This window comes from Pinus tabuliformis, chromosome 4_2 (genome assembly GCF_031772625.1).
Source record: "Pinus tabuliformis cultivar Carrire ecotype Pingquan chromosome 4_2, CPIR1, whole genome shotgun sequence".
NCBI lineage: Eukaryota > Viridiplantae > Streptophyta > Pinopsida > Pinales > Pinaceae > Pinus > Pinus tabuliformis.
Window position 1 is genome coordinate 1167414975 of NC_142304.1, and position 18448 is coordinate 1167433422.

The following is an 18448-nucleotide window of genomic DNA, read 5'->3' on the forward strand; positions in this document are numbered from 1 at the left end:
CTCCACTTGGACCCGCTTATTAACCTCCAATGCCTTTTAATACTCAATTGCCATTCTTGGTCACACTAGAGTTGCCAGATGTGCCTCGCCTTACGAATGATCCAATTCTTCATTCGCCATACTAGCCTCCGGTGTCGTCCAAGATACCGAGCGATTGTCCAAAGTTTGATGGGAAAGCAAAAGAATATCCTCAAGCCCGTGTGATGACATATCACCTCTGGTGCTCTTCGAACTCTTACATTGACAATTCCATTTATCTTCATCTTTTCTAACGGATGCTCATAGGTGTTGCAGCCAAGTGGTACATCAAGCTTCCTCGAAGTACTTATCATGACTTTAACTCTTTAGCCATGGCTTTCCTCATGCATTTCCAGCTACCGATTTGCTATGAAACTCGCACCTATTTTATTACATCACTTAAGCAAGATACTGTGACACACATCTCCAATCACATCCATGAATGGAGACGTAGATGTCACCTGATCAAATTCGAGATTGCTGATCGATTGCTCACCGAATGGTTCACTAAATTGTTCATGGCCCCAATTGCTCATGATATAGCTATGGGTGGATGCGTTACTGAAGAACAAGCCATTGCTCGTGCCCAATACTTAGATCTAGTTTACTCTCAGTCTCACACTTTGTATGAGTTATTACCCGATGCTCCACGACCATCGTCTGATCCCACAGCATCAAAGTTGTAGGCTGCACCTCCTGTCGATGGAGTTATTGGTTCAGTATCTCAGGCCCCTGCTAAATCTTCTTCCAAAAAGAATTCAGTCTCAAATGCTATTCCCAATAGTTCTTCCTAGAATCCACCTGGCCCTGGTAAAACCTCATAGGTCCTTGTTGTCCAGTCTACCGCAATAGACAAATCCTCGAAAGGTAAGAAGAAGGGAAAAGGCAAGGGTAAAGCCGATGCCCAAAAGTAGGGTCCTCCCAAATCGTCTGCTGGTGAATCTTCACAACGTAAACCTAACTATCCCTACCACATTTGCGATGAGGATCACTACACCAAGGATTGTCCCTGATGATTTGAAGTTAGTCATTTCCTCAAAGGGACCCCAGTCGTCCTCAAAGAGCCATTTCCATCTTAGCAAACCCAAATGGTAAACCAACCTCAATCATCTGCTTCCTCAGGGTCTCAAGTGTTCATGATGAGTATGCCTATTAGTGTGGCTAGTAGATTGAAAGATTGCCAAACTCCTGCTCTGACAGCTAGGAAAGAGAAAGAAGCCACCCCTTCTTCTTCTGCCCCGAGTTCTGACCCTCTTCATATCAAGTGCCCTAACCCTGACTCTGCTATACAACCACCCTCTTGAGGTGTGTTGTGGAAATCCATGTACAATCCCAACTCTCGAACTACTCAGCATTATAATATTGTTGGAGATTTTGCTGAGGCACCGTTAGCTATGTCGTCTCTCGAGGTGCTCCAAAACTGCCCATCGTAGCTGAAATATTTGTTGTCAACTATCAAGGGTATTGATCCCACCGATTCCAATTTGATATGTTTTGATCTAGAGAACCATGTTCCATGTCTCGCTCACTAGATTGCCTTCCTCCTTCAGGTAATCATCAATGAGAAGATCATCCATAGGACTGTTATCGATGAAGGTGCTTCCACCTACATCATGTCAATCGCATGCTGGAAGGCTATTGGTTCTCCTGCTTTGAAACAATCCCCGAAAACTTTGGAAGCTTTCGATGGGCACAATTCGCAACCCTTTGGTGTCTTACCTAACATTGCCATTACTCTAGAGGGAAAGATAGTACAAGTCGAGGTCGAGATTGTTGACGCTAATCTCAATTACAATTTTCTACTCGGTCGGAGCTGGACCCGAGCTATGCATGTTGTAGCCTCCTCCCTATTTTTCATGATTCGTTTTCCCCATAAAGGGATGATTTTCATTTTCGACCAACTGTCCTTCTTTGCCTCTTCCTCCTCGGATGGCAATGTTCCATACTTCAAGCACACTGGTGCTCCCTATGAGAGTGTGGGGGTAGGTATTTTCAAATATTCTTCCTTAAAGGGAATTTTTCCACTCCCACCTCCTCATGTTGCCTCTTTCAACACGATCTCAATCAAATTTGACCTTCACTGGATCTTGTTGATACCTGGGACGAGCTTATGCCACTTAGCCCTGATGAAATCAATTACGTGGAGATTTTTTCGGCCTTGAGTTTTATATCACCTGATTCTCTTGTTTCGAGGATTTCTCTCGATATGTATTCTCAATCCCCATGGCTTGGCGCTTTGGAATCTTCTGATCCCTTTGCCAAGACTTTTATTGCTAATGAAACTATCATGAAAGTAATGTCTCTCGAGGAACCACCTTGGAATGACACTCATCATCATTCCTCGTTCTTGCCTCACCTAGTGGTCATGTCTTTGTGTTTTGAGCAGTTCTCTTCTCAGATGCCTATTGACATGTTAGTTTCACCTACCATTGTCAAGCTCTTTCAACTGAGGGCACCTTTATCCCTTCATGGATTCAAGATTTTTCTCCCTCCCCAAGTTTTTACTGATTACCCATTATTGCAATGGGTTTGTCATCTGACTTGTAACCCTCCCTCGTCCAGGGGGCATGGGGGCAAAGACTTATATGAGTTCTACTCTATTTGGCCGATTCAATGCTTACTCATCATGAAAATGATAAAACTTTAGTGTTCATCTGTGTTGATTGATTACCCAAGTCCAAGCATGGACTCTCTCAAGAATTACTATGCTTAGGTCATCTTGCATGGTTACTTGTGTACATTAGTGTGTCATTCATTTTTGTGCAGTGTGGTTTGGTGTGTTAGTTTTCAAACAACTTTCCTATTTATTATGTTTTCCTAGCTTTGCAAATGTCTATGACTCCTCACATCGGTTTTGATGATGGTGCTTGCCGTAGTACCCAGAACTTATCATTCGTGGCATGGGATATATATGACCCTCACGGTGAGTTGATTGACCTTCAAGGTATCTATTTAGGTCGTACAACTAACAACATTGCTAAATACAGTGCGGTCATTGAACTGTTATCAGAAGCCATTGCTCTTGACATTCGAGAGTTGGTTGTCAACCTGGATTCACAACTTGTCGTCCTTCAACTCTACGGGAAATATTCCGTCAGAAACCCTGAAATATTGAGAATGTATCTCCATATTCATCTAATGAAAAGACATTTTGATTACATTACATATCATCATATTCCCAGACACATGAATACATTGACAGATGCATTAGCTAATTATGTGTTGGACAGACATTTACAAAACATGTGAAAAGATAAAACAAATAATTTGTACCATAGTAAGCAAGAAAATACAACACACACACACACACACACACATATATATATAGATATATATATATGGTGATAATGTTTGATACGTCTAAACCCAAAAAAATAATATCTGTGTCCAAAATGACATCGGCACCTCGCAGGCCTCAAAAAATGTAAGTGCTGGACCTAGGAACTAATCAGCATGGTGATCGTGGTAGCATGACATGGCTCGTGCAACACGAGTCAGCAATTGATGGATCTGATCTGATACTCCCATCGTGTGTCTCTGGTATTGGCGAGGAATGTCTCCCACCCGAGCATACTCTGGGATACCATGAGTCAACCCCTCAAGATTCCTCGCGATCTCCTCCTCGTGGTCACTCCCCTCCTGATAAGAAGCGATAGCATCAATTGGGCGGGCGACGCACCTACCTATTGGGGACATCCCTATAAGATGCTCTAGTCCAACATCTACATTAACAAAGAAAAATTTTATAAACACATATATACCCAAAACCATTAAAAATAAAAAAATAAAAAAATATATTTTTTAACTTCATCATCAAAATCATCTCCATCTGGTAGCAGCATGTTCGGATCTCCACAGAAGTCGGTGCCACTGTATGGCCCATCCTCCACGACGATCTTCTGTCATCGTAGCCATGAAAAGAATGTAGGTTTGTACGAAATGTGTTGGCCCCCAGTGATCCTGGGCATCAAACGACTCTAGCAGGCCATCCCCAGGTTGTGTGGCATGGGAGGATCTACCACAGTCAACTGGTAATGGAATAGTGGCATGCATTCTAAGAAAAAGGTCACTAGTAAGGATCTGAAGAAAAATTGCTTTAGTTTCCCCACCTTAGCTTTGGTCAGCTGGTGTTTTATGTTGATCTTCATGGCCTCCACCCAGTTGAATATTATCGGTGTTGTGCAATCGATAGCATGCAGGAACTTCAACTTGTTAGTCTCATGCATTGCCTGGGACCCCGCCACTCTGTTGATAGTCAATAGTAGCACTCTCAGTGTCAGATCTTGAACAGTGGAAATATCAATCTTTCCACTCTTGGATTTGAGGGCTTCAGGGCAAGGTTCGATGCGCAACTTGGATATGCTTGCCCCAATCGGTCTTGGCCTATATAAGTTGACTGGTTCCCCTCTTCTGGACAGTCCTGTGATGAAATATATGTTGAAGTTTCTAACTCTAGCTCCTGGTCACCAATGATGAATATTTCCTGATTTATGTCCCAGAGACTAATCAGGTACTGAAGCAACTCAGGTTAGGCCCGCATCCCTGGCGTGAGAAATAATTTTAGGAGCCCATAGGGCCTAAAAGCTTCCAGGAAATTTGGATCATTTAGTGCCTAGGTGTCTACATCCTCGTGCTCTCGTTCTTTCCAGTCTACCATTTTCAACGATTCTTTCCTGAAAAAGCCATATATTTGAGTCAACAATCATTTTTGGCCCATAAATTTCAAGTTTCAATGGTAGTTTTATGAGGAAATAGGGTTTTTCCCTATTCACAGTGCCGACATGCCTGTTTTAAAAACAGTTGCACCGACAACGTGATAGGCCATGTTAATTACCCTCAATCGGCGTGATTCCATGCCTAGAAGTCGCGCTGACCGAGGGAGAAAAGATTTTGATAAATCTTCCCTCAAAAATCCTAAAAATGGTTAAAAACAGGAATAAAAGGCATGAAAATGAAGCTCAGGGCCTTGGCTCTTACCTGTAACTAGCAGCTCATCGAATGACCTCCCAGATCTCCCACAATCTACTCCGGAACAATTAGGGAAAAAGTGAGTAAAAAGTCTTTCACATCAAGATAAAATGGTAAATGGTAAAAAATATTTACTTTTCCTCCTTTTTATTTATTTTGCATGAAAATATTAGGTTTTATAACTATTTTGACATATTTTTCCTCAATAATTAGATAATGCACTTTACCTTTTTGCCTAGCGACATGTGATGGATGTTCGACAATGATGCCAAGTCACGTTTCAGCTCTTTTCTCGACATGTAAAACTCATATGAAAATATTGTCGAGAATTTTTCCCTTTTGAATCATAAAAGAGAATAAAATGGGGCATCCTCTTTCGAGCTCTTTTCCAACCCTCTAAACAAGAAAAGATTGTTGGGTTGTGTTATATTCTTTCCACGACTAGCCCATGTAGTTAACCGAGGGGTTTGAGGGGGGGCGGAGCCCCCCCTTCGTTGCACCAATTGCATAGCGAGGGGGTCATAGGGGGTTGGAGAGGTGTAGGTAACCCCAATCTATGGGGTTTGGGGCAGTGCTCTGGAAAATTTTGTTTTTGGACCCTATATTAGGTTGCGCGGACCTACCTATGGTTTTGTGCATGCTTTTCGCACATGGTTTTGGATGCGATGGTTTTCGGTCCATGGTTTTGGACGCAATGATTTTTGGTCCATGGTATTGAATGCTTCGACATGTATAAATATGTATTGTAACATTGAAAGGAACATAATGAAAAATCAAGTTGGTAGTCCCGGTTTTGGGATCTAAGGGAAAATCTCTGTGTATATGTGTTTTATGTGTTATGCTCTCGCATTGTTTATTTTATGTGTTTTAGAATTTGTATGCAGGTAATTTCTGTATGGGGTTAAAACCTACATTTGGTATTAAAGCTGTTTTGGCTTCAAGGGGATGCCTTTGTTGCTGAGGGTTTCGCTTGGGCTTGTGGTAAACCCTATTCAGTGGGAGATATGCGAGATCAATTGTAGTGGTGAAAGAAGATTGTGAGCAGTGGAAAGATAAAGATCGAGAAATTTAATGGTCAGAGTTTTGAGTTATGGAAACTCAAGATGGAGGATCTATTGGTGGATAAATATCGGTGGATCACGGTAGATCCGGGTACTAAACCAACGGGAGTGTTCGATGAAGAATGGAAGAAGTTGGATCGGAAGACAAACAGCACAATACGATTCTATGTCTCAGATTCAGTATTGTTGAATGTATCAGGGGAAGCTACGACGAAGGCTTTGTGGGACAAGGTAGGGACTTTGTACCAATCTAAGTCTCTGGTGAATAAACTGTTCCTGCGGAAAAAGCTGTATAACCTAAGGATGAAAGGTAGAGACTCGGTGATAGAGCATCTGAATGCATTTAATACTATGGTAAGTCAGTTATTATCTGTTGATATTAAAATTTCAGATGAAGATAAGTGCATTAGTTTGTTGTGTTCTCTACCAGATTCGTGGGATAGTCTGGTTATTGCAATAGGTAGCAATGACACTGCCTTGCAGTTTTATGAAATAGTCTCATCCTTGTTGACAAAGGAAATGAGATGGAAAAATATGGAGAGCCAGAATGGTGATGCCTTGTCTGTACGACGACAGTCCCAGAATAGAAACAAAAATAAGTCATCGAGTGGGATGTCTAAATCTAGAGGGAGATCTAAATCTCCAGGAAAACCTGTAAAGGTGGTGTGCTCGAAATGGAGAAAGGAAGGGTTAGAAAACTTCTGGGTGTTCTACATATTCCTACATTAGCCAGAAATTTGATTTATGTAAGCAAGATGGATGATGCATGTGTAAAAACAATGTTCGAGAAGGATACCTACAAGATGGTTTGGGGGGCACTAGTATTGATGTGGGGAGTTCAAATTAGAACTCTATACAAGCTACAAGGTATCACTATTGTTGATGGGTGCAACAGTTCTGTGGTTCCTGATAGTGGAGCAGAAAATCTAGTGGTCTCTGGAGAGAAGACCATGCTGTGGCATCAAAGGCTTGGACATATTGGAGAGAAGGGCCTTCGAATACTTCATGGTAAAGGTATGGTAGAAGGTATGAGTAATAGCTCTCTAGATTTTGATTTCTATGAAAATTGTGTATATGGAAAGCAGAATCGAGTGAGTTTCCCCTCTCATGGTAAAAGGGCGAAACATATATTAGAACTCGTGCATAGTGATGTGCTTGGACCTGTGAAGGTTCCATCACTGGGTAAGTCTATGTACTATGTATCATTTATAGACAAATTCTCAAGGAATACATGGACATATTTCCTTAAGAAGAAATATGAAGTCTTTGACAAGTTTAAAGAATTTAAGGCTCCGGTGGAAACCAGACAGAGAAGAAGATAAAGGTGTTGAGGATAGATAACAGTGGAGAGTTTTGCAGCAAGGAATTTGAAGAATTCTGTAAGAAGTGTGGTATAGCACGGAAGAAGACTACTCCATACACACCTGAGAAAAATGGAGTTGCAAAAAGAATGAACAAGACATTGATGGAAAGGGCAAGAAGCATGCTCAGTGCTGCTGGGTTAGGACAAGAATTCTGGGTAGACGCAGTGGAGACAACATGTTACCTGGTCAACAGATCACCTTCATCAGCATTGGAAGATAAGACTCCACAAGAGGTATGGACTGGTAAGAAACCTTCTCTTTCACATCTGAGGGTATTTGGATGTTATGCATATGTACATGTTTCAAAGGAGAAAAGAACCAAATTGGATAGTAAATCTGAAAAGTGCATCTTCATTGGGTATAAGGATGGTTTAAAGGGTTATAAGCTTTGGAACCCAGTGACAAGGAAGGTTGTGTACAACTGAGATGTGGTGTTTAGAGAGGTGAAAGATGTTATTAAACATGAAGTCCAACGAAAGGAACCTGAGAAGATAGAGTTTGAGCTAAAGGAGGAAGAATTAGACTCTACAGTAGAGGAGGAATTAGAAGATGAAGAGCCACAAACTCTGGGTGTGAGAAGATAAGTTTGAGAAAGAATGAAACCAGAAAGGTATAGTCCATCTGCTTTCTATTCAAATTTTTCTTTATCTATTACTGATGATGATCCCAGAACTATAAATGAAGCAGTAGATTCAGAGGATGAAAAACTCTAGAAAGAGGCCATGGTTGATGAAATGACATCTTTGTACAAAAATGAGGCTTGGGATCTGGTGGAGTTTCCGGCTAGAAGGAAACCCATTGGCAACGAATGGGTGTTCAAGAACAAGACAAATGTAGAAGGAAAGGTGTAGAAATACAAAGCTTGGTTGGTAGCAAAAGGTTATTCCCAGGTGCTGGGAATTAATTTTGGTGATATTTTTTCTCCTGTTGCCAAGGTAACTTCTATTAGATTACTTTTATATGTTGCTTCTACTTTTGATTTTGAGGTAGAACAGATGGATGTGAAGACAACATTTCTTCATGGGGATCTAGAAGAGGAGATCTACATGAAGCAACCTGAAGGTTTTGCAGTGAAGGGTAAGAAAGAATTGGTATGCAAGTCAAAGAAGTCTCTGTATGGGTTAAAATAGTCACCAAGGATGTGGTATCAGAAATTTGATACATTTATACGGGGAATTGGCTTCACTAGTGTTGAAAATAACAACAAGAAATGCTAAAAATAGAATTGCTAAAAATAGCACTACTATAAATAACACTACTATAAATAGCAGTTCAACCAGTGTTGAACTTAGCAACAAGGGATGGAAAAATGAAAGTGCTAAAACTAGCATTCTATAAATAGCATTTCGGGATACCTTCCTATTTTAGTCAGTCCCTAAACTAAAATAGTAAAGCAAAATTCGAATTTGATCTTAACAGTTGTTTGAAAAATAATTAATTAATTCACCATGAGTTAATTTGCTGTGGAAAATCAAACATGAAGTCTATGTGAGGACATGCAACAGTTTCTCCATTGATTGAGGAATTTATCCACCAGTTAAAGAGATAAGGATGAGTTCTAATATTGAGTTGTAATTTGTTGGCTCAGTTAACTGAGTCAAGTCCATTTAGATTAATTCAAACAGTTTGTTGAATTAATGTAAGTTCAGTTAGTTAATGCATGCTTGCATATAATTGTTGCACTTCAGATAACTGAATATTCTCTCATGAATAAATCATGCATGTCAGTTCAGATAGAGACCCAATTGAGATCAGATGGAGGGACAGTGTACTATCAGTTGCTAGAATATTCCATTGTGAATATTCCTTACATGTGGAAGGAATTCTTTCCTTAAGGATTGCGTAGTAACTTCTTCCTGTTTAGTGAGCATGATGAGGGCAATTCACACATGTGGCTTCACTGGACCCCAAGAAAAATTGCGCAAGGAAATAGGAGACTTGGAGGGCTTGAGGAGGATATATACTCTCCAAGGCTAAGGAGGATATATACTATGTCTGTTCACTCTGTGAGCTATATTGTTTGATTACAGAGAGAGCAAGATAGCTTGAGAGTTGATTCTTTTTGTAACTTGAACAAGATTTCCACTTGTGTGATAATACAGAGTTGGGGTTTTAGGCTGTGTCTTTCCCCTGGTTATTTCTTCTATGTTATGTGTGATTGATTTCTTCTTATCAGTTATACGTGTTCTTTTGATCTTGCTCATATTCGATTAAGCTTCCGCATAATTGTTTGTTACCTGGCCCTTGTTGGGGAGTCTGTAGATTCCAAGCCTTCTTCATTCGAGGAGGTAGTGCAGCAACCAGTCTGGGTTGATGCAATGGTGGAGGAGTATGACTCCATCATGTGGAGCTGTGTGTGGCATGCTGTCCCAAGACCTCAGGACAAGTCAATGGTGAGCTCTAGATGGCTCTACAAGCTAAAGCAGGTAGCTGATGGCAGTGTTGAGAAACACAAGGCAAGGTTTGTTGCCCGAGGTTTCTCACAGGTTGAGAGGATTGTCTACAATGAGAATTTTGCTCCTGTAGCAAGGTAATCGTTGATTAGATCAATGTTGGCACTATCAGGTCAGATGGGGTGGAAGATCCACCAGATGGATGTGAAGACAGAATTCCTTAATGGGAAGATTGAGGAGGAGGTGTGCATTTAGCAGCCAGAAGGTTTCGAAACCTTCGATAGTGAGTCGCATGTGTGAAAATTCAAGAGCGCTCTATATGGGTTGAAGCAAGCACCCCATGCTTGGTACACTAGGATTGACAGTGATTTCACCGGGTTGGGCTTCACCAAGAGTGAACCAGATGCGAACCATTACCACATCATGGTAGAAGGTAAGCCATTGATCATTGTTCTTTATGTCGATGATCTAATTTTGACAGGTGATGATCACCTAATACAGTCTTGCAAGGAGTACCTTGCAAGAGAGTTCAGAATGAAAGACATGGGTCTTATGCACTACTTTCTAGGCATGGAGGTGTGGCAGAAATATGGTGAAGTATTTGTGTCTCAAGGAAAGTATGCCAATGAGATACTCAGGTGCTTTCACATGGAGAAGTGCAAGCCCATGCAGACTCCTCTAACTGGGAACTGGAAGGAGGAGGATGCTACTTCATGTGAGGTAGTAGCTGTTACTGTTTATCGGAAGCTGGTGGGTTTACTTATGTATCTAGTGAACACATGACCCGACTTATGCTTTGCGGTGAACCAGCTGAGTTAAGCTATGGTTCAGCCTACCAAGTTGTTTTGGAAGGCAACGAAGCATGTGCTAAGATACCTCAGAGGCACATCTCAGTTTGGATTGTGGTGCAGACAGACAGACGGAGTGAAGCTTTAGGGCTTCACAAATGCAGATTGGGTAGGGAGTCCATTAGATCGAAAGAGCACTTCTAGAGGAATCTTCAACCTTGGTTAAGTTGCAGTTTCCTGGTACAACAGGAAACAGAGATCAGTTGCACTTAGCTCAGCGGAGGCTGAATACATGGTTGTTAGTGAGGCTACATGTGACACCATTTGGATGTAGAAGATTCTAGTGGGATTTTTTGGTTAGAGGATGGATCCTACAGTGATCTACTGTGATAATCAGAGTTGCATCAAACTCTTTAAGAATCTAGTTTTTCAAAACAGGTCCAAGCACATAGATATCTAGTATCACCATCTTCGAGATTGTGTGGTTAAGAGGATCATGTTGTTGCTGCATGTTTCGACTGAGGAACGAGATTCAGATATTTTGACGAAGGCATTGTCAAAATGCAAGTTCGAGTTCCATAGAGACAGGATTGGGGTTACTGATAATCCCTTTCTTGTTGAGAGGGAGTGTTGAAAATAGAAACAAGAAATACTAAAAATAACATTCAATAAAGAGTATTTTGGGATACCTTCCTATTTTAGTCAGTCCCTAAACTAAAATAGTGAAGTAAAATTCGAATTTGATCTTAACAGATGTTTGAAAAATAATTAATTAATTCACCATGAGTTAATTAGTTGTGAAAAGTAAAACATGAAATCTATTTGAGGACATGCAATAGTTTCTCCATTGATTGAGGAATTTATTCATCATTTAAAGAGATAAGGATGAGTTCAATATTCAGTTGTAATTAGTTGGCTTAGTTAATTGAGTCAAATCCAGTTAGATTAATTCAAACAGTTTGTTGAATTAATGTGAGTTCAGTTAGTTAATGCATGCTTGCATATAACTGCTGCACTTTAGATAAATGAATATTCTCTCATGAATAACTCATGCATGTCAGTTCAGATAGAGATCCAGTTGAGATCAGATGGAGGGACAATGTACTATTAGTTTCTAGAATATTCCATTGTGAATATTCCTTGCATGTAGAAGGAATTATTTCCTTAAGGATTGCGCAGTTACTTCTTCCTGTTTAGTGAGTGTGATGAGGTCAATTCACACATGTGGCTTCACTGGACCCCAAGAAAAAATGCGCAAGGAAATAGGAGGCTTGGAGGACTTGAGGAGGATATATACTATGTCTATTTAGTCTGTGAGCTGTATTGTTTGATTGCAGAGAGAGCAGGACAGGGAAAATTTTAAGAACCCCCCCCAAATTTATAAATATAATAATTGGGCGAATCTCCATGGTATATAGGAAAAATGGAAGGCGATTTTATCAATAATATAATATGTATATATAATTTTCTGGCGAATCTCTCACCAGGCATGGCGAATATTTTACTCAATTATAAAATCTTGTAAGAACTTGGCAAGTCTTTCACTAAATAATAAAACTTTGTAAAGTCCTAGTGAATTTTAGCATTGTGAACTCTTAGAGAATTTTTTGAAGAAGTATAAAACCATATATGATAAGAGCCACATGGTGGCAATATCACTATCTTTTTTCACATTTCCACGACATGGAACTTGTCTATAAAATTATAAAAAAACCAACCAGGAACAGGAACAACTCAAATGCTTTGTGAGAGCTAGTCTAGAAAAAAGCAACAAATAACATGTCGGTAGAATTGTTCATCGGTGAGCCACTATTTCGTGGGCAATCTGTAAAGGAGCAGTTGGATATCATATTTCCAAATCCGGGAAAGCCTTTCCCATCCCTCACAAGATTTGTTAAAAATGTTGGGTGTCTAGAAGGTGTGGATTTGCTGAAACAAATGTTACAAGTGGATGGAAACAAAAGAATAACAGCTAATGAAGCTTTGCAACATCCATACTTTCAGTCCTACAGGACTATAAACAGCTGCCATAAAGATTAAAAATGGAAATCAGCTACAAATCTCTTGATGAAAACACTATCAAGATAGAGGCCGATGCTCTCTTAAAGACAGAGCTGCTGGAAATGGAAGCAGGTGCTATGAAGCTGACACTAGTAAAAGATGGGACAGCACAGCTTCCCATAGTGCATCCCACTCTGGGACAATCAGTTTTTTGATGTTTTGCAGATTGGGTTACAGTCTTGCAACTTGTTTTGGATTTGTCACCAACCTGATGTTTTGCTTCTAATTTATTTTCATCTGGTGATAAACAAAGTGTCAATCTTTTCTTAGGATAAAATAGTATTCTTTACAGACATATTAACTTGGCTGAAAAGTCCAGGACAATATGAACAGGACAGCTTCCAGGTTTTTTTGAAGATTTCTCCTATCAATTTACTGCCGGAGGGTTTTCTGTGATTTCTTGCACTTTTGAAATTTAATCAAATTTCTACTTGAAATAAAAGTTCAGAAGAGACTATATCACTAATGTTAAACACACATAATTGAGATGCCGATATGAAGCATTGTTTTTTTGGGTGTGTTACAACTTTGGTGACCATGCAGCTCAGTCATTGCATGTTCAGTTTGTAACTCCACCTTGAAAGAGTGAAATGTGTGGTGTAGGATAAGAAGCTCTCTGTTAAGGCGCAATTGTTTTTCCCCAAAATTCTAATATCTAGATTCTATCTTGTTCATGTCTGTGTCAGGTGATGTTTCTTTTCATGTGCATGTGTTTAGTCAGATATAAAATACTCAAGTTCTCACCAGCCTGGGCTACAGTGGCCATTCTGATGATCTATTTCATACTCATTGCATTTTTCTAATAAAATGACATTATATTCATTTAAATTATGTGATTGAAATAGGGATACAAGAGCTTATTTGTATTTGAAGGTCTATAAGGCAGAGTATAAGCTCACACCAATCCTTGTTATTCTCTGCAAGAGAAAATCAGTTTCTATTTCACTCCTCAATAACACTGACTAAATATCAGTTTGAAAATCAGTTAAATTAAGAAGACTAAATCCCAGTTTGAAAATCAGTTAAATTTAGATGAAATTACTCATTCAAAATCATTTGGATGAGGAAATTGTCAAATAATTGTAAGTTGTCATCTTAGAGAACATGAAGGGAGCACATTCGTCATATTCTACCAACTGCAACATGCCTACCTTCAGTGCACTCTCTGTAAGGACCATAACGGGAGCAAATGTGGACCCATGTACAAATTTTTACTGCCTCAGGGTTTTTTTCGTCCTGTGACTACTAGGTTCGTTAGTCCTTCACATAACTATTAGTCCTTCACATAACTCTCCAACAAAATGAATCCAAGAGTGGAATATAGACTCTTTACACGCAATTTATTTTCTAGAAAGTCTATACAGAGAAATGAAAGTTGCAAGTATAAGAATTATGCTTCAAAAATGAATTTTCTTGTGTAGTGAGCTATACCAAGGGTATGCTTTTGCAAAGTTTTATAACAGAAAAATTTGTCAAGAGGAATTTATTAAGGAAATCTCTTGTTAGAAATCAAATCCAGTTGAGTTGAGATAAAGTCCATAGTTACAAAGAAGTATTGTTGTGGAAAGCAATTCCACTATGACATTCCTGTACATTTTAATACAATATAAAAGGAAATTGATGTGATTTCCAAGCTACTTGAATCCATTGAACACAGAGAGAATCAGTTGAGAACTGATGAATGAACATGGAAATCGATGTAATTCCTAAGCTACTTGAATCCATTTTGAACATAGAGAGAATCAATTGAGAACTGATGAATGAACATGAGCTGAAGCAAAAGGACACTATCATTAAGCTAGTCGACCCTGAAATTGAAGAAAATGATCATGTCAAACAAATCTACTAGCTGTGTACTAATAACGGTAAAATCGACTTGCAAGAAGAAAGTAACTTAAATACCACATTTGTTGGAAAATGAAATCAATCAAAAAATGTTCTAACCAGAGATGAAGTTGATTCAAATGAAAGAAGTTCAAATCAGGGTGAGGTGAACCCAATAAATGAGATGTCGATAATCCCAGGAAAAATCAACTAGCAACAATGAAGGAAATCGATTGAAAATAATTAGTTAATTCCATTGTTAAGATTTCAACTTGGATATCATTTGTTGCCCAGGTACATTCTCTTGGAGAAATCGACCTGCATGTTAGGATGTAAATAAGTTCCAATTAAACAAAACATTTTTATTTGAGGGGAATTGAGGTCCAAAAGAGCAGAGTTCTTGGCAGAGGAACAATATAACTGCAAACACCCATTCAATGTTATTGTTCAATCCCCTAGTTTTCATACAATCCTTAGCTATTCTTTGAGGTCTAGCATAATACGTCACATTCCTGGCCATATAAGAATATGAAACCACTGTGGCCATGGGAAACTTATAAAGCAACCATAAACAAATGTATTGCTGGCAACAAAACTCACTTCTTTTAATCTTGAATTAAAAGCTTGATGAATTGCTACATCGGCGCAGTCCGTAATCTTCCAAAGAATTGTTTGTTGGCAAAATGCCCACACTATGATCTGTGCTACTAAGTGATACCGTATCATCATCCACCCCAAGCATGGCAAGGGTGAGATGGGTTTGTATATCATGCCCCCCCTGATTTTCTACAATGTCATCCTCATCTGAAGTATCCATATCCTTGATCATTGTATTCTGGCACCACGCCCAGTCAGTCCTCTCATCTTCTCCTTGTAGTAGTTTTAAAATCTGCCATTAATCATATCTTGGTATTAAAGAGTAAGCAGAGATGAACAGATGTGGTTAACATAGAGTGTTTTACAGCTAAAAGAAAATGTAAGAGAAATTGCACCCTAAAGTAATTTTTGCAGGTAAAGAATACCCTCAAAAAACACACGAGGTAGTAAAAACAAGCCCCTGAAGCATATAGAAATGAATAGAGGAAGATAAATTACTCGGCTCATGCAAGGACGGTAATGAGATGTTTCCTTTAGACAAAGCGTAGCAGCAAGCATCATTCTATGCATTTCATTTGTATCATAAACATTTTGCAAACATTTGTCAGCAAGACTTTCGATATTCCCATCCTGTAAGAGTCGTCTTGCCTGGTTTCAACATTTACAGAAGGTTAAACATGAGCCCCTAATAAGGATAATCAATATAAATAAACATGAAGAAGAGAGTCAACTGTAAAAACCAGGACTTACCCACATAATCAGGCTTTCTTGACCCTTGGGACTTGCTGTATCAATTGGCTTCCTTCCAGTTATTAGCTCAAGAAGGACCACACCAAATGCATACAGATCCGTCTTCTCATTAACCTTTCCATAAACAAAGTATTCTGGAGCAAGATACCTGTCAAACTACAATCACAATTAGTGAATTTACAAATTGGATAGCTTTAATCTGAAAATGGCCAATCGAAACTGGGAAGATGCTTACATACCCAAATGTTCCTAAAACATCGCTGCAAGTGATATATGAAGATGTTGGTGCCCACCTTGCTAGCCCAAAATCTGACAACTATTATAATAACACGCACATTAATTCTGTTGAAATTTTTCATTAGTGCAGAATTCCAAGTTTCAGTTTACAAGTCTAGATCACTAAGATCTCTTTAAATACTGAATTGTGCAATTTAGTCTTGATTCTTCTTGCAGTAAAAAGATTTATACCTGTGGTTCAAACTCTTCAGAAAGCAAGATATTGGAAGACTTTACCTCTCCATGAATGACAGATTGAGAAAAGCCATTATGCAAGTAATCTAATGCTTCAGCAACTCCTATAGCCACTTTTAATCGCACTTTCCAAGGAAGTATTGGCTTTTCCTCTCCTCCTGAAAAATATATACATAGTCAATAGCTAGGACTATAATCAAATCTCAGAAAAGAGAAAATGAAAGACCCTGCCATACAATACATAACACTATGATGCTTAAAACGTACTACTGCTTAATATTTCTACACGATTTCATGATTCTTAAAATGCAATACTTTGAGTATATACCATGGAGATTCTCTTCAAGGTTTCCTCTGGATACAAAATTATACACCAGAAGGCGGTTAAGGCCTTCTGCACAGTAACCGATAAGTGTAATGACATGGTTGTGCTTCAATAGAGTAAGAATCTCAACTTCAGAAAGAAGCTCTTGCTCTGTTTTGGATGATGAATTCAAGATTTTCACTACCACCGATTGTCCATCAGGAAGAAATCCTCTGTACACCTTACTGCAGCCTCCTCTTCCTATAAAATTCCCTGCAAGAATAAGGATGTTACATAATTGAATTGAGTTCACAAGGTTAATATACATTTCAAGGGAAATTTCCCATTCAAAACAGAAGCACAGAAATGAAAAACTCCATGAGGAAAACTACAAATGCAACCTGTTGAAAAACCAGAAGTAGCAGATTGCAACTCCTGATATGTAAAATGCCTGCAGGTTTTACTTAGACAAAGGAACTCTAATCTCCTTGCCAAACAATTTTCTTCTCGATCAGAATCATTTTGCTGACTGCAAGGAAACCCTTCTTCTTTAGAGCATGCTTCAATTGGTGCTACCTCATTTGAATACCGAGCTTCATGTTCATAGTTGCAAACCTTCTGCATAATCTGTCCTTTCAAATGAAGCTCTCCAGTTGCCTGTGTAAGCCTATTTGGCAACTGTAGTGCCCATTCAACTACAGATGTTTGTTTTGATGTAGACTGTGGAGTAGGAAGCTTGGTCAGTGAATCGGCTCCACGTAAGAGGGGCCATCCAGGTACTGATTCTCCTTTCTCTGTAATCAGTCCCGAAGTCGCCCTTTTGGGAACCTTTTGGTTAAGAACTACCCACTACTAACCAGTTCTCATGGATGCCATAACAAAAGGGAGAAGCATGCCAAGGAAAATGGCATGAGTAAACAAGAAATTGAAAAGGAGATTTATGAGTTGAAGGAGAGATTCAACATAGTCAAAATGAGGCTTGAAAGAGAATACCAAAGGTAGAGATGGGACCTAAGGAAGAAGGCCAAATTACTTGTCAGAAAAAAGATTTTAAGAGGAAGACCCCTAAAGCTAGAAAGCTAGGGAGGAATATGAAGCACCTGTTGAGCCTAAAGTTGAATTAGTTCACTATTTTGAACCAGAGCAGGGAATAGTCCTTGATGATGAGGAAGATGTTGAAGAGAGACTATCAGAGAGTCTCATGGACTGCATAAAGAGTTCAAATCAACATGGATTTGTTGATAGAAGATATGGTGGAAAAAGCATCATAACAGTAGAGGGAGCTACACAAAGAGGATGTCGATGAGACAATAAATGAAAGTCTCATGGGAGGTTAGCTAGAAGTGCTCGTAACATATATACCATATGGGGCTAAAGAGCTTGGTGATTATGATACTGATGCTATGTGTATAGATGCAGATGATAAGGATTTTCAAGAGGGACAATCATTCATAGTTGTCATAAGAATAGAAGAAAGAGAAGGAGTACCTTCCTAAAGCATGGAAGGAAGACAAAATTTGATGTTGGAGGCATCAGAAGAGGCCAGGTAACCTTTTATTTTTAAAATTGGTGAATTTTATGTAAATGCATGCTTTGCATGTGAGGAGAATGGACAACTGGTCCAAAAGGAGAACGAGAGCACTAAATTGATCCAAGAAATCCAAATTGAGGTAGTAGATGCTAGATAATCCTCAAGGAAGGATGAGTTTCCAAAAGGAAAAAACAATGCATAATGAAGCCAAGATAACCTTGCAAGCAATTTTCAGAAGTGACCATGGATCCTAGCAGCCATGTGAAAGATGGATAACAAAACCAAGTTTATGTTAAGACAAGGAAGGAGGCAAAATTA

The 18448-nt window shown here is 39.2% G+C and overlaps 2 long non-coding RNA genes across 2 annotated transcripts; both read right to left on the minus strand.

The window, feature by feature from the left end:
- Positions 1-15202: 15202 nt before the first annotated feature.
- On the minus strand, positions 15203-15700 carry LOC149173818 (uncharacterized). The gene is made up of 2 exons (XR_016259705.1): positions 15573-15700; positions 15203-15366 (listed from the first exon to the last, which is right to left on the minus strand). It is a non-coding gene; the product is annotated as an uncharacterized LOC149173818 (long non-coding RNA).
- A 649-nt stretch (positions 15701-16349) lies between these two features.
- On the minus strand, positions 16350-17121 carry LOC149173819 (uncharacterized). The gene is made up of 3 exons (XR_016259706.1): positions 17001-17121; positions 16624-16872; positions 16350-16453 (listed from the first exon to the last, which is right to left on the minus strand). It is a non-coding gene; the product is annotated as an uncharacterized LOC149173819 (long non-coding RNA).
- Positions 17122-18448: the final 1327 nt, after the last annotated feature.